Genomic DNA, 17917 nt, shown 5'->3' with positions numbered 1-17917 from the left:
TTGTATTCACTCACTTTGTATTTTGTTTACCCTGGGACCCATATTGCACACATAAGACTTGCTCAGCATGCAGATTGCACACATAGGCCTTACCCCAGCACCCAGATTTCACCCCCTCTTCTCTTTCTCTTTATTTCCCCACTTATCTTTGACTCATTCTCATTATTGCTGCTCTTTCTGTTTATTTCTCCTTCTCTTCAACTCACCTTTTGTTCTATCTCTCACCTTTTTCTTTATCTTTTTTGCTTATTCTCTTTCTCTGTTTTCTCCCTACCTCCCCCATTTCTTCTTTATCTTTTCACATTTTCTTTGATCACCTCTATTTCATTAGCTCTCCTCTTTTTTATTTATCTCATTGCTCCCATTTCTCTATATCTCTACCTCTGTCTCTCTTTAGCTCTCCCTTTTCTCCTTAACCCCTTCTCCTCATCTTTTTCATCTTTTCCTCTTCTCTTTAACTCTCCTCTCATCCTCTCCTCCATCTCCTTTCACTTTATCTCTCTCCATTGTCCACATCTCTCCCCTTATCTATTATATCTCCCCTTTCAGGTTTTCTGTGCAACTCTTCCCTTTCTTACCATCTCTCTTTTTTCTCATTATCTCTCCATTTTTTCCAGTTGTATTTTTTTTCTCATTATCTCTTATATCTTTCTTTTATCTATTCCTTTTCTTACTGTCTCTCCAATTTCTCACTAGATATCTGTGGAGGGAGCGTGAGGCCTCTGTCTCCCTGCTCCATCACTGTGTATGCGGCTTCACTGCTTAGCCAAGGGAGGATCCAGAGTCTGACCTCGGGAGGGGAGCTTACACTAACACACACACATTCAAACACTCACATCAAGGCACGCACACAGACACTCACACCAACACAACCAGACACTCAGCACTAACACACACAGACACTCAACACTAACACACATGCACACACACTAACATACACAACCAGACACCCACACAAACATACACAGATACTCAAACTAACAAAACCAGACACACATGTTAACATACCCAAAGACACATGTTCACACACTGACATACCAAGGCAGATACACATGCATACCCAGACAGACCACTAATATACACACACACTGTAATACCCAGGCAGAGACATACTAAAATACCCAGACAAACATACATACCCAGGCAGACACTAACATACATATCCAGACACACATACTAACATTCCCAGACAAGCACACACTAAAGTGCCCAAGGAGACACACACTTGCATATTCAGGGGACACACACTTGCATACCCAGGCAGACACACACTTGCATACCCAGGCAGGCAGACATTAACATACATACCCAGACAGACACACCTACACGCAGCTCACTTACTTCAGGAACCCTCAGCTTTAAATTCTGCTTGTAGCAGTTTCCATACAGAGGGTAATCTGAGAGATAAATGTTTGTTATGGCCCAGGGCATCACTTAAGCCCATGCACTCCCTGGATGTACACGGCAATGCAGTTAGGCATCCTGCAAGTCTTGCACCCATAAAATGTATATTTGGAGTAAATGAAAGAGAGCACAGCAACACCAAAAGGACCAATGATACAGCTGTAGACTGTAATATGGACAAGGAGGAAATGTTTGCAGAATAGAGGTATTAAAGTGGAAGCAGAAAAAAAACAACAGTGCTAGGTATTTACATACTCAGTGTCCAAGTGTAGACAACGTATATTGCGCTGAAATAAATGTTGTGAACACTATCAGCCACAGCCAGCATTTTAATGGTTGTGCATTTTGTGAGATATGGCATCAAGAAAGGGGTAGTGTAATCTGGCCATTTAGGAGTGAAATATAATAAACCATTAGGACATGGTCTGTAAAGGAAATTATGATGTTACTTTCTTCTGTAGAAGTAAAAATGTCAAGGAATAGTAAATGTCTTGACTAAATTAATGACCGAGTAAATGTAAGCAAATTGGAAGCGGTGGAACTAACAGGATCAACTGACCACATAATAATTCTATTAAATATAATCAGGAACTCTCGACTCTTGTTGTAAAAGTAATAGCCCTTTTTGTCTGACTGAACAAGCTGGTATTAAAGTGTTCTGGAAAAATAATTCATAGTAATCCTAGCTTATTAAAACTAAATGTTTTTAGTTAACAGGAATCTGGCACTAAACAGGAGGGCTTGTATGTACCTGTGAATTATACTATGCGATACAATCAAATTCTACATAGACTATATGACCAAAAGTAACATAGAAATATGGAATTTGATGGCAGATAAGAACTAATCTAGTCTGCCCATTTCTCCTGATGTAAGGGATTCAAACCCCTATCAGTCCTTGGTCTGGTCCCATAGTGAGGGTAGCTTTATATCTATCCCATGCCTGTTTACATTCCCTCACTATATGTGAACATGTAACTATCAAAAAAACATCTCATTCCAGAACCATTGGCATTGACATGGAGTTGACCCCTTTGGGGCTATAACAGCCTCCACTCAAGATTTTGGAGTGTGCCTGTGGGAATTTGGGCCCATTCAAGCCAAAAGAACATTTGTGAGGTTAGGCATTGATGTTGGATGAGAAGGCCTGGCTTGCAGTCGGTGTTCCGGTTCATCTAAAAAGGTGTTCAGTGGGGTTAAGGTCAGGGCTCTGTGTGGGCCACATGAGTTCCTGCACACCAAGCTTGTCAAACCATGTCTTTATGGCCCTTGCTTTGTACACAGAGGAGCTGTCATGCTGGAACAGGAAATGTGCTTCCACCAACTGTTCCCACAAAGTTGGAAGCATTCAATTAAGTGTAATCTGAGCCGGCAGAGAACAAGCTAAAGTGGCACCGGAATTTCTGTAATGGGATGTAGACTGGCATCCAAGATCTGCTTTGCCAACCAAGCATCCCGTATATGGCTGGAACTTGGGCATATCTAGTGTCAGGACAACCAGATGTGGAGCCCATGATGCTGAGAAATCAGCAGCAAGTTTATCTGTAGCAAATCTAGCACAGTACAGAATGCCAGAGGCACAGGAGTAATCTAGAGTTCCAAGATCGAGGGCAGACAAATGTAAATGCCATCCTAGGCTTAGGCCTCCATACATTATTGAAACTAAGCCCAAACTTCCAACTATTACCTCATCACCATTTTAGGGACCATCCAATGACAATCATTAATGCTCCTCATTTTTCCCACATGGAAAGGGGCATTCCAAAAAATCAAACAAAAACGCACCAGAAGCCCCAAGTAGAGAGAAGGTTTTTAAAATTCAATATGTACTTGCATTGTTTTGGTAGTTTTGGTTACACACATTGTGTTCTGACCATATTTGTTCATAGACATTATTTCTCTTTTTATTTTTAATACATAACTCTATTAGGTTTAAATGTTTGCTCATACAGGTACATAGATGCCTTAAGCAGTCGGAACCAAAGTGAAAAGCCACCTTCGATCAACTAGAATTTTTTCTCCAACTCACAAAATATATAACACAGTGAGGAGGGAATGAATTCGAGAAATAAGTTTGTGTATGAGTGCTTTGTCTGGCTCCAGTTCAACACAACAAAAGAAGTCAAACGTTCCCTGCTATTTGCATCTCTTCATAGAAGTGTTTTGACATAAACTAAATAACAATTCCAGTTGAGCGGCGGCAGACAACTTGGTATGTTCCGTCAGCGCTAAAGAAAAACAGTATTGCTTTTATAAACACGGCGCACAGACATTTTTATTAACTCTTTTTTTTTTTGCGTAATTAACCTTGCCTGAAATAGTTATTATTATAATTTACTATAAGTTTGTTCAATGAATGATTAACCTGGCAAAACATTCCAGTAAACTTGTCACAACAAAGTCCTAGCTTGATCTGGTATTTGCTATAGTACAGAGGCCTGGGATACATCAGTTTAATTTCTTGACTTTTGTACTGTTTTCAACTTACATTAAAACTTAGCAATTAGTGTTTAGTGACAATAACCTTTTGAGAAGACTGTACCCCAAGTAATAAAAAGTGTACCAGGGTGGCAATTCCACAAAACTGGTACAATTAATACCATATAAACATAATATAAATTCGACGGCTGATAAGAACCAGTCGAGCCGTCTAGTCTGCCCATTTTATCTGATGTGAAACTCAAATCTTAATCAGGACTTAAACAGGATAGCTGTAAGGCTATCCCATGCATGTTTAATGTATTAGCTTCTACCACTGCTTATAAGAGGCTGTTCCACTTATCTACCACCCTCCCAAAAAAGTAAAACTTCCTTATATTACATCTAAACATCTGGCCCTCTGGTTATAGACTATGACTTCTGTTCTAACATCCCTCCACCTTTAAAATATTCTTCCCTCTTGTACTTTGTTAACTCCATTTAACAATGTAAAATTAAGTTATCCACCCCCTTCTCTGTAACGTAAAACACATTCTAGTACCATTTCCCAAGCAATTTAGTTTTGCTCCTCATGAATTACACAGGAACAAAATAGATTAACATACATGACACCTGTCAGGGTTTCACTAAAAGTCTCATGTTTTTTTCTAAGCATCTCATAGTGAATATGCAGGGTCACACAGAGATTCCTTCCTATTCTATAAACGATTAATGACTCGTGAGCATCCCAGTTGGTGATAAAATCCTTGCTTGAATAAAGGTGACTTAATGTTGACTATTTTTACCTCTTACAAATGTATGGTTTATTATAGATTGTTATCAGAACCATTCATTTGCCACTATTATTACCGGTATAATGCAATAAATATTTTGTGATGGGCTATTATTCAATTAATATTAATATTAAGATCTTAGGATATGCCCTTTTATAAAGGTTCCAGGTCCAACTAATGGCCCAGACAAGGCCTCCAAGTAATTATATAGACCTCAAACAATAAAAAAAACAACTAATAGTCATAATAGTATTATTACTTAAATGTCTACTAAATAATCTGCATGAACAATTAATTTTAAAAACACTTTCATAGTTTTTACATTTTTTAATAAAGTCATATTTGCTTCTTGTGCTTAGCAGTACAACCCTGACTGATTGCTCAATGTATAATCTTTTTAACGTGTTTCTGTATAATGAGCTCCATGGGAGATAGTTTAGCATTATTTACCAAAAGTATGTAAAAATGGTGAACCATAATAAACAAGAACATTGTAGATATTGTAAATTGATTAAAAAGTATATATATATTTCAGGAGTTTGTATATCTTATCAACATTTCTACTGTCAGGATGGTAAGTTCATTGACTGCACTGCACTAGTTTTGATTAATTTATGACTTGAAGAGTTCATGATGACACATTTCTAACACTTAACACATAAGCTAGCATTACTTTATCACCTTAAAAAAAGACGTATGATACAGGAGGCTGTTACTTTTCTATTTTACATTATGTTAGTTGATTGCAAAAAAATGCCTTCAAACTTATTTTTCGTTACTTTTGTGAATGGCAAACATGGTGTAGGAAAAATACACAAGCGAATGATACCTAGGGCTGGACTAGGAATGAAAAGCCTGGGAAATATTTGGACACATCCTCGTATATTTGATTGTGTGAGCAAGCCCATGTGTTCACACGGCACACCACAGAGCCCCGGTGCGAAAATTGCCCTGGAGCACCTCAACTTCACAAGCAACACATCTCGCAGTGCCACCTTTACCCCCAAACAGCTTGTCTGTGCCATCTGTCTCCCAAAACATGTCTGTGCCATTTCTACCGCTAAACAGCCTGCCTGTGCCATCCGTGCCCCCTAAACAACATGCCTGTGCCACCCCTGTCCCTAAGCGGCCTGCCTGTGCCTTTTCTGACCCCAAACACTTATACAATCATTCATTCAGTCATTTACTCACTCATTCATTTGCCCTGATGATACAGAGGAATGCTCCAGGTTTGACTCAGAGTCTCAGAATAGAGCCCTATCTCCCTAGATTTTCAGGACTTTTTTTCCAGGCAAGGGAGAGATCTGTGGCCATGCCCACTCCCACATTATGGTCCATTTTCCCCTGCCCTCCAACTCCAAGTTTAGAAAGAATTATGTTTTCATACAAATATTGTGTGTTTTTATTCATTGACACATTTTCTGTCTTACCTTGGTGCCTTAGCTAAACATTACAGTGACTGTTGAACACTGTGGAACACAGAGCTGTGGAACATTGTTATCCACTCATAAGCAGATGCATATTAACAATGGGAAAAATGGAACAATTGCCCCAAGACACCTGGTGGCCAGGGGCCCCCACTTGCTGCTTACTTGTTGCAGTGTAATTTATGTATGTGTCTGCACTGCACAGGATGTATACAGTACTTCTTGTGCTGAATCATGTGGGAGCCCAGATGGGGACCTACTTGGTACATGGGAGCCCTCTCTTACTATTTGCAAAAACACAGACTCCATTATGTGCATCAGCAATGGCAGCTTCATCATGTGACATGGTCAGCCTGTTAGAAGCTGCTTTTTCAGTCATATGTTGCAGTCAGTATGTGAAAGCTGCATGGCTCTCTGTGGTAAGGAAAAAGACAATAATTATGGTTATTGCCTAAGCATCCCCCAGTCAGAAAGAGAGATACTCTGCAGGTAGGAGCTGGGATCTCTGTTTTTGGCAGTCAGTGTGTACGCAGGAATTTGTGTGTATTTATGTTATATTTGTGTGTATTTATGTTATATTTGTGTGTATTTATGTATATTATGTTATTTGGGTTATCTCTAAAGGACTGCGTAAGGTTGTGGTTATAAATACATATGGTACATATAAATAGATTATCAAGTAATTTAAAAGTTAGAAAACAATAAAAAGGGTAATAAGAAGTAGAAGAACAGTTAATGTTATCAAACATTACACTACTGCATATGTACGTTAATATTGGCTTTCAGGAGATTAACTCATAGATAACAGCCTTGGTTGGCTTCCATAAATGTATGGGAAAAGTTAAGTAAAATGCAAATTTTTTAGTTATAACCATGTGCCCAGTTTTTAATGTATTTCCTATCGTCAGACTGATAAGAATCCATGTACAGGACAGTGAAAATGATATTACAGAAAGCACTTATTTAATATTTTTCTTTTTTTATTTATTTTTCTTTTTAAAGATTACATTTAGTTTTGCCTTAGACTGCTTTTTATAAAAATTGCAGAGTGAAAAAAACAATAACATAGTGCGAGGGCTGTTTGCTTTTATTTCTAATGTGATTTGCTGTCCTGTTTTTGTTTGCCAGACATAACGACCATTTCAAACAAATCAAAAAGCCTTAATTTATCTCTGTAAATCCATATTATACCCTAAAACTGTCAATTTTCAAGCAAATATTTTGGGGGAATGCCTAGCTTTGACTTTCTTTTGCTGTAACACATTCATTTTTAGAGATGTGTTTCATTTCGTTGGCACTCATTGAGGCAAGGAAAATGTTCGTGTTTAAAGTAGATTTGAATGGTTTCTGTTAAAAACCTCTGTTTTCTGTACACAGCCAATGGTTAGGTTCAATGAGTTTAATTATGAAAAAGAAATAATGTGGGGTATAATGTATATAAGTATGAATTGAAATGTTCAATTTTGGAATGAAAAATACGGGCTTCTTTGAAAGCCGTCAGTCTTAGAGCATGTTTTTTGCCTTCAAAGAAAATCTATTCATGTATGGGATTGGCGCATGGATTTGTTCCAATGGGAATGCTAGGGAGTCAATGAAGAAGCTTTGAATTCAAAGCATATTTATCCGAGTGGTGAAGGCATATGAGTTAAGGAAATTAGCGGAGAGACAATGGTGACCTAGAGTTCTGATAATGAAATCTAAACATTTATAAGAAACATAAAACATAGAAAATAAGCAGTTTCCTATTGCCAAATAAAATTTGTGTGTAGATGTCATTTGGAATGGAAAAGGCTTTCTGCTAGATGGGTTTAGGATGGCTGTTTAGATTCAAAACGTTTCCTAAATATTTTTAAGATCCTTTTTGTTTGTGGCTGACTAATTAATTTCAAATTCTCTACTGGTTTCTCTTTAACGAAGTATTTTATTTCAGCCATGTATTTAATAAGCGTATATAATAAAAATGCTAAAAATAGGTATTGGTGCAAAAAAAGCATGTAATAATTTAAGAAATCACCAGAATTAGGAATCTGCACACACTCCCACAGGAACTCAGGTGCTTAGCTGTGCCAGGAAGGGCCAGCTCCCCAGTAAATCAAAATAGAAAAAGGCTCCAGGCAACTTGATAAAGACCTCATCGTGAGGTCGAAACGTTGTTGTTCATCTCTTGTAATAAATTAAGGACCGAATTCCCAATAAGCCTGAGCCTCACTTTTTTATCAGTACCAATGGAGGTAAAGGGTGAGGGGCTTAATTGTTCTGCCTATTTCTTCATATGTTCTTTACAATTCTCACCAGGGCCCCCAACTCTTTTTAAACAATCATCAACAATGTTGACAGGGTCTAACAGTAAGCAAAAGGCTTTTTAGAGAGTAGGGCAGTTACAGAGGACTTTGTTTTTAGAGTGTTCTGAGAAATAAATGCAGCCTTTGTGGTCAATATTTTCGGTTCCTCAAATTTCTTTAAAAAAATAAATATTTTTTGGTTTAAGAGATAAGAAAATTGGAGGTATCTCACTAATAAAGAAGAGGAAAATACACTTGATAGAACATGGCTAAAATGGGGGGGTACTTAGTAGACTGGGAGCAGATGACACACATTATTGTCAGCCATAGCTAAGTGAGAAGTACTGATGCCAATATAATTCAATATTGTTCAGTTATGTATAGCCAAAGCGTATACTTATCCAACAATGTTTTTCAGTTTTAACCATGACACTTTACTTGTTTCTGGCAATTGAAAAGTTCTATTTCTATCTTCCCTAACTATATAATAAGTATATTTATTTTTGTTTTAAATTTTATAAACACACATATTTCAGAATATATGACACTAAATTGATTTCATGAGCTATAGAAGGAGAGAGAGAGAAAGGCCAGCAAGAAAGAAAAAAGAAAGATATTTTATTATTATTATTATTATTATTTTATCATGGTATATTAATACACACATGCAGGAGTATGTTTGGGTGAATGCTCTGTAACTTTATCTTTCAGGGAAATGCACGATGGTGAGTAAGTCAATATATTTTTTTTATAATTCTAGCCGGTATAATTTTTTATTTCTTGGACCTAAAGAAGCAGATGTAACTCATGATGATGACCTGACTACATTGGGAGAATGAACCAGGTGGCTAATTGTCTGTAAAACAAATACACTGATAATTAGCAGGAAAACACAATGCCACAGAAGCCTAACCACCAACCTTTATTTAAGTTAAGCAAATGATGCAGCTGCATCTTCCTCTGACAAGTTAATAAGGGTGCCATACTTTATTTAGTCAGTTGTACTAGCCAAAGCATGCCCCAAGGGCCTGACATTAATGACTTTTCAATTGTGAAGTTAAACTGTATAAAATGATCATCACAGAAGAAAACAAGGCTTTAGTTTTGAGCACTATTGGAAAGAGTGGCTCTGTAATTTCCAGCGTCTGCATATACAGCATGACTGAGTTTGGAAGCAAAAAATTTTTAGCCACATTATTTTAATGTGTCTACTTCTTATAAATTATAAATAATGATATTTATTATTTTATTATAGGACTGTAGGGCAATTTCAGACTAAATTGGAAATTTTCAAATGAAACATAAAAAAATTCCATGTGCCATGAAACACTTTATATCTACCTGGGAACCTATTGGGGTAGGCTAAACAGAGATCTCCCACTCCCCGCAAAAGTGGCTTCACAAAGGGACAGGGCTAGCCATGAGTAAGGGCAACGCTGGTCCAAGGGAACATTAAGTAGGTAGGGAGTGGGCATATCTAAACAACACCACCCTGCCTAGACAAAGATGAATCTGACCCAAGGAAGCAAGGCTTTAGAGAGAGACTCCAGGTAAAACCATAAGGACCATCCAATTACCAAATAATTAAGCAAGACCCCAGTGGGTTGATTGACCCTGTGCTTATGAATGGCTATTTTTAAGATAAACCAGATGCACGAGTTTTGTACTCATAGTTAGGAAGAACTATGAAGTTAGGAACATGTAAGAAACTCAATACACTTTCAGCTGCTCCTCATCAGAGGATTCTCTTTCCAACCATGGCACATGGATTCTGCCACATTGTGAATTTAGCCTTAACCTGATGGTACTTGCACACCTGTAAGAAGGGTCCAATCTGCCACTAATTCCCAGTCAGACCAGTAGTTCCCATATCCTTACAACACATCGGGCATACAGATAATTTACTTTTTAGCATGTAGGACAGTCATTATCATTTGTGATGGTGGCTTAGCTCAGAGGTGTGTTACTGGAACATTGCCTATCATGAGACACCATGAGCAATGACAAGATGGATACTTTAAAAAGATTCTTGAAACAAATGATAACTTAAACCTCTGCTGCCAAAATGACATTTTTCAGACATAGTTACATTTTTCTCGAAGCTGTAGTCAGGAGAAAGATGTATCCCAAGCAGTTTTGTCCTGCCTGGAAAGTCACATTGTCACATTCTAGATCAAAAGACAAACAATAACATACTCAATTTATAACTTCCCCAAGGAGCCTTTGGGACAATTCCCTTTCTTACTCTGACAGAGATTGCTGCCTTAAAGGTGTTTAACACTAGAAAAGTGACCCTTACATTCATTGCTCAAGGAGAAACTAGGTAAACCATTTACACTTTTGTCTATGATGAGTAACACTTTACCGTATTTATACGTTGTAGTCATAATTTCAGTGTATCTCCTGTATCGGATGGGATAGAAATGATATTACCTTTAGAGCTTGGTATTGTCAATGTACTATCTGCATGAACTTTTTTTTAAACTTTTTGTATTAAATGTCATTATAGCGAGCTATGTCCCATAAAACCAACAATTCCTAAAAAAAATGCTAACTGTCCACAACTAGCTCAGCTTTCATAAATTTTACAGTGGGTATCCAAAGGCACAAAACCTGGAATGCAGATGCCAGAATTTATATCCCAGGTATACAATGCAATACTTAAGTTTTTGTCGATATTTGTGATAAAATGATCACAGAACCCAACTCCATTAAAGTAGGCAAAAAAAAAACAATTGTAACTAAGAAATAAAGCAATTGTTGATTAAATTATTTTACTGCAATGTTACAGTATTCAGCCTGTAACAGTAGGTCATTCAACATAATTCCGTCTGTAGCTACAAATAACAATTAATTCTTTGGTGAATGTTTTTTCACGATACTGACTTGAAAAACAAGTGGTTTCAGTAAATACCAAACATTCACATATTTGGGGAACATAGGTTGTTAAAAAATAGAATATATTGAATTATTTAAGTGCATACAGCATTAATTGTATACTTAAATTATTGTTAACACTTATAACCTTCATTATTATTTTTTGTATCATTTATATTAACTATAAACACATCCACTCCATAACTGGGTGGTTGCTTCTTCCGTATAAACAAAATGTCTGCCTACTTTGTCAGTATTGATATTTGCTTAGTTTGTGCTGGTCAACGAGTAATAAATGACATTAACTTTTGATGTGTCAAAAAATGAGATGGCTCGTTTTATTGGTGTCACTCACAACAACTACTTCCCCACAAGGGAATATCTGAAGGGAACTGTACAGACAGGAGTCTCTGCAGACCTCCTCTGCATCTCATTACGGGCTCATTAACATGGGGAAACAACCCCAGGCTTTAAGAATATTTTGTGTTGACTGTAGTATTTTGGCACAAATATATATCTCTGAATCAGCACCACTGCAAATCATGTCTGAAATATGCCCTTTGTCATTTGTGTCAATGTCAGAATATTTCTTCCATTTCTGGTTGTTTTTTCCCTAACTTTTAGGAGTTTGAGGACAAGAAGAAAACACCAATTCATGCAAGTCTTGGACATCAACAACATCCATCATAATAACATCTAAGCAATGCTAAATAACGGTTCACAAGCAAATTCAGATGGAGCTTCAAAGGACAGACTTCCATGTTGCATATTCATTCACGAATTATCCAAACTAGAGATTGTATTAAATCCTCATGTCGAGTCCCTTGGAAGGATGGCCACAAGACCAAGCCAATTTGCCCAAGGAAATTCAATGTATACAAAGGTAAGATTCCCCAGACTTTTGCTGTAATCAGTGACAACAGGAAAACCTATTTGAACATAACGCGAAATCAAAGAAATAGATGTATCAACAGGGAGAAGCCGTCACACAAGACTTTTTAAAAATAAACCTGCTCTCCAACAACATATGAAACTGATGTGGAAGAAAAAAAGTCATACTTGGAATTAGATAATTACTGAAGGGATTAAAGTTAACTTGTCATCTCTAAAAGTAGTGAGCATAGAAATCTATTTTGTGTCAGGGACAAAACGCGTACTATGTGGTAAAGAGAACCAAAAGAAATGAGTAATGTAAAACAATAACACGAATTGCATAATATCGGCTGTAACTATACATATTACAACACTTACGAAAACATCTTAGAATGGTGGAGTGCAACTCATTGTCAGGCGGCGCCAGGCGTTTTACGGTGGAGTCCGGGATGCAGGAGATCACACACCCAAAGAGGCACAATGTAGCGAGGACAACAAAAGATAGCCGGAGTCAGGAGCAAAGCGAATGCCAGGGTCAGTAAGGATAGCCGGGGTCAGGTACACGGAGGTCAGCAGGGTCCAATATAATAGCCAGGGTCTGGTACACAGAATTCAATAGGGAGTGCAAACAGCTTACAGCTAATAGAACAATACGGCACAATAACTGAGTAAATACTCAGTGCTGGGTTTTAAACTTACCGCTTGTGGACGCCCCGCCTCTGTGCGTGATGTCATCCAAGCGCGTTCCCTGCCGCCTCCATTCGGGGACGAATAAAGTTGAGTGAGGGCGCGCGCATCTATAAATGACTTTATAAATTATTGTTAAAGCTGTGGAAAATAATTTTCCATCATATTCTGGTATCTATGCCTTATTGGGGGGTTATATTGAGGTTTTGGTGCTCCACGAAGGGCCCATGGATCGACTATGCGCCTGTCGTTGGTGTATCCTTGAAGGAAAACAAGTAGGTTAATGATTTTTTAGTTGAGATGCATTTGCTCATACTGGGATACCCAAATATCGTGTCCTGTTTGCAGCCCTTGAGGTCTGGGGTTGGGCACCCTTGTCTTAGAGCCCTAATAGTAAAGTTCCATAACTTGAATATACATAATACAGAAAAACTTCCCCTTTAAAACATGCTCAAAATAAGCACCTCTAAAGATCCTATATATTAATAACTATTGATAGCATCAATTTTATGTTCTATTTAATAGGGAGATATTTCAAATTATATAACCAACTTTAATCATTACAATTTGCATATCATTGCAGTATTTTCCCTGACATTTACTAAATAGTGTTAAACTTTATGAAACCTTTACATATCTATTTTCTATAAAACAGTTATTCCTATCAATCAACCTAATTTACCTAATGACTAATTTTACACTCACGATTCGTGGAAGGCAATATAAATTTGTTAATGGTCCATCATAACCACTACAGGTCATCATCCATTTATTGGATCTGTCATATGAACGTAAGTTTCCTAGCTACAGACTAACATCAATAATGTTGGAAAAGATCTATGTAGGCAGTGTTGTCATATTCACATACCTGGGGACTTCCCTGTATAGGCCACCAAGAGCTTTCGCTCTTCTGGTGAAGGCCATGTGTAGGGCTAGCCCAACAGAGCCTTTAGAGGAAGGAAACTAGGTAGAGATCAGGAGAAAGTAAGTGGGCATTACGCAGACCATGGGTGAGGAATACGCATGACCACAAACCGCTCCCCTACGTGGAGAAAGAAGAAGCTGGGTTTTTCCAGATATGCCTATCAACAAAGGCAGAATTGGAGCAATTCGAGGGCAATAACCATGAACCATGAATATTAATAGAATATTTTCGTCAACATCTCCAAACCACTTGGGATTTATATCTCGGGTGTACAATATAATATATGAGTATGTGTCGATATTTCTAATAATATAGCATCCAGTCATACGAAAATTCTGTGCTCTCTGTGGATGTATTTCTTTAGTCCCACATTAGTCACTTTATTTATATGCCACCAACATAAACTAACATGCCTTTTGCTGCATATAATTTGCATCAGTCCTTTGTCCTTTACAGTACAGAACAATTTAATCGGTAGGAAGGTTAAGGGAGGGGACTCTGATTAACTGCATATTTCCCTTTTTTTATTTGCCTAATCCATGTGCTTCTAATTAGCTATGCTTGTATGTGTACTGCAAAAATTTTGCAATTAAAATGAGATTAAATTGTAATGTTTCATATCATTACATGTGGACTTCCATATTGTTTTTTATTGGGCTAGCTTTTCCTCTGAGTAAGTTAAAATGCTAAAAAGATTACCTCCTGCATGTTCAAAAAACATATAGGGAAAACACATGTATAGCCTGCCGTTTCTTTTAAAATATGCAAATTTGCACAAAAAGCTGCTCCTGCAATTTGCATAAATGCTCCTTATGTTTTTTTTCTTTTGGAATGTCTCCTTCTGAGAATAAACAACATTGCAGAACAAAACTGCATTTATATGCAAACACTCCCTGAGTTATTATATCTATTACATTTTATTAGTAGTAAAACCAAAAAGGACACAAGGAACTGCTCAACGAGAAGCAGTTATGATGGTGAAATAAATAACTGTAATAATAAGTCACAAATGGAACGCTACCACTAGTATATCAATATCGTTCTAATAAAACGTGTTTGCTCTGCATTTCATCTCCCATTCTGCATATGTAATACAGCTTTAATTTCATCCAATATTTATGCTCAAAAACATTTGGTTTAAAAAAAAAAAAAAAACAGATGAAAAAATGACTCGTTCTCAATACTGGGCACTGACTGGTCCCTTGTTGATCTTTACAGATTTTTTCAGTAAAATATACTATATCTCGCTGTTTAATGTCATTGTCTGTGGGCCTGGCAAAATGATATTGTCCAACTGCCCAGGATGAATTAGCGGCAAGTATCAGAGAGCCACTGTGACCATTCAAACTAGGTCAGGACCCAGCAAAATTGTTGGCTTTATTGCAGTAAAAAAATGTTTCGTTTACTTAGACAACCAGCTTGTAGAATTCTCTTGATTGAAGGGCTGTTGCGATCATGTGAAGGTTAGGACACTAGCATAAGTTGGAAATGATTTCTAGCTACTCGGTCAGAAAGGCACACAGAGGTTGTATTTAGAAGCTGTATTATCTACTCTGTGATCATCTTCATAATACAAGTCGATACGAAACAGGATGTAAGCATCACAATCAAAGAAATGAAACAATCAAAAACAATGAGGATATCGAAAAACCACATCAGAAGGTGCAAAAATGAAACCAGCAGTCCTATCAGGTTTATATTCAATGCATTTTATTTTTATTATTTATTGATTCATGTAGTGCCATCACATTTAAAGGCACTATCATTTTTAGGTTATTTATACTAAAGGTAAGTACAACATACCTCCAACAATACAGTCACGATATTCAGGCACTGCATACCTGTCTCGTGGAGCTGCCCTGCTGTCTTAGTGGGAATCATGGGTCTTAGTGGGAATCAGTCACCATACATTGTTGGAAGCGTAAGTTAAAGTGGTCAGACAACCCCAGCCCCACCTCTAACATCGGTGTCCCCATATTGGCACCTTAAATGTTGGAGAGTATGGTCATAGCTGGGAACCCAAAGTAGGCTACCCACAGCTCTACCTCTTCTAGAAGGTATGCTTTGTGTAGGGATGAGGCTAGATACAAATAGAGAGGGGGGCTACCTCCAGATATTTAGTTCTGGGCTGAGGACAGTAGTAGACAGAATATGATTGAAGAGTGAGCGTGTATGTCAAATAAGTGAATAAATATTATGTATGAATATAATATAAATACAATCAGGGCCGGCCCAAGACATAGTGCCGCCTGGGGCGAAGTTTGAAAAGCCGCGCCGACGCCACTGCTCATTATCTACCCTTCCTCTCCCTACCTTCCCATTATCTACCCATCCTCTCCCTACCTTCTCATTATCTACCCTCCTCCCTATTATCTACCCTATGCCCCCCCCCCTTTGTACTTCACTTACCTTCTAGTAGTCCTGCGGCAAGTCCCTGCTCTGCCGCGGTGCGCGCTGCTTCACTGCTGAACGCCGGAAATGACGTCATATTCCGGTGCTCAACATTACAAGCCGGCACCGAGACCGAGCTAGAGGGCTCGCAGAGGAGAGAGAGGGGCGCCGAGCGGGTACAACTTGATAAGCGAAAACCACTCGGCGCCCCTCTCTCTCCTCCCCTTAAAAAAAAAAGGCGCTTGGGGCGGCAAAGTGCTGCCTCTTCAAAAGTGCCGCCTGGGGCAATTGCCCCACTCTGCTCCATGATGACTGCAGCAATTTCTAGCCAGTGTGTTTCACAGACCAATGCTCTGAAACTGGCATGCTGTCCAGAGTTAAATTGCACCATGCTATATAAAACTGCATTAAGTGTTATTATAATTATTATTATTATTATAATTATTATTATTAATTGTTTTATATAGGGCCATCATATTCCCCATATGCAATGGTTAAACAGGACATAAAAATAAATGAAATACATTACACATAATGGGATCAAAACATTTACTACTGCGAACATTTTTAGATGAAAGAGTTCCATTTTATTCAGTGGAACAAAACACTGATCACATTATTCTTCACGATATTCTGGTAAGAAACTTTTATTTCTTTATTAATTCATGTAGACTATTTTTTTCCATATTTAATAAAAGCTATGATTGAGACATGTTTGGTTTTTATTTCCTTTCATTTGACAACCTACCCCCGAGTTATGCACCTCTGCCCCCAGGCTTGCCACTCTGCCCCCTGATATGCCGTCTAACCCCCTATATGCCACTCTGCCTCCAGAAATGCCTTATACCCCCTATATGCCACTCTGTCCCATGATATGCCTTCTAACCCCCTATATGCCACTCTGCCATATAGGGGGTTAAAAGGCATATCATGGGACAGAGTGGCATATAGTGGGTATAAGGCATTCCTGGAGGCAGAGTGGCATGAAGGGGGTTAAAAGGCATATCATGGGGCACTCTGCCTCCAGACAAGCCTTATGCCCCCCTATATGCCACTCTGCCTCCCTGATATGCTTTATACCCTCCTATATGCCACTCTGCCCCATAATATGCCTTTTAATCCCCTATATGCCACTCTGCCTCCAGAAATGCCTTTTACTCCCTATGTCACTCTGCCTCCAGAAATGCCTTATACCCCCCATATGCCACAACCCTCCTATATGCCCCTCTGCCCCGTGATATGCCTTTTAACCCCCTTTTTGCCACTCCACCTCCAGATATGCCTTTTGACCCCCTATATGTCACTCTCCATCCAGAAATGCCTTATACTCCTATATGCCACTCTGTCCCATGATATGCCTTCTAACCCCCTATATGCCACTCTGCCATATAGGGGGTTAAAAGGCATATCATTGGACAGAGTGGCATATAGGGGGGTATAAGGCATTTCTGGAGGCAGAGTGGCATAAAGGGGGTTAAAAGGCATATCATGGGGCACTCTGCCTACAGAAAAGCCTTATGCCCCCTATATGCCACTCTGCCTCCCCAATATGCTTTATACCCTCCTATATGCCCCTCTGCCCCATGACATCCCTTTTAACTCCCTTTATGCCACTCTGCCTCCAGATATGCCATTGACCCCCTATATGTCACTCTGCATCCAGAAATGCCTTATACCCCTATATGCCACTCTGGCATATAGGGGGTTAAAAGGCATATCATGGGACAGAGTGGCATATAGGGGGGTATAAGGCATTTCTGGAGGCAGAGTGGCATAAAGGGGGTGAAAAGGCATATCATGGGGCACTCTGCCTCCAGAAAAGCCTTATACCCCCTATAT

Source organism: Spea bombifrons, chromosome 5 (assembly GCF_027358695.1).
Source record: "Spea bombifrons isolate aSpeBom1 chromosome 5, aSpeBom1.2.pri, whole genome shotgun sequence".
Lineage (NCBI taxonomy): Eukaryota > Metazoa > Chordata > Amphibia > Anura > Pelobatidae > Spea > Spea bombifrons.
The sequence above is the reverse complement of the archived record's forward strand: the minus strand, read 5'-3'. Positions refer to the sequence as shown.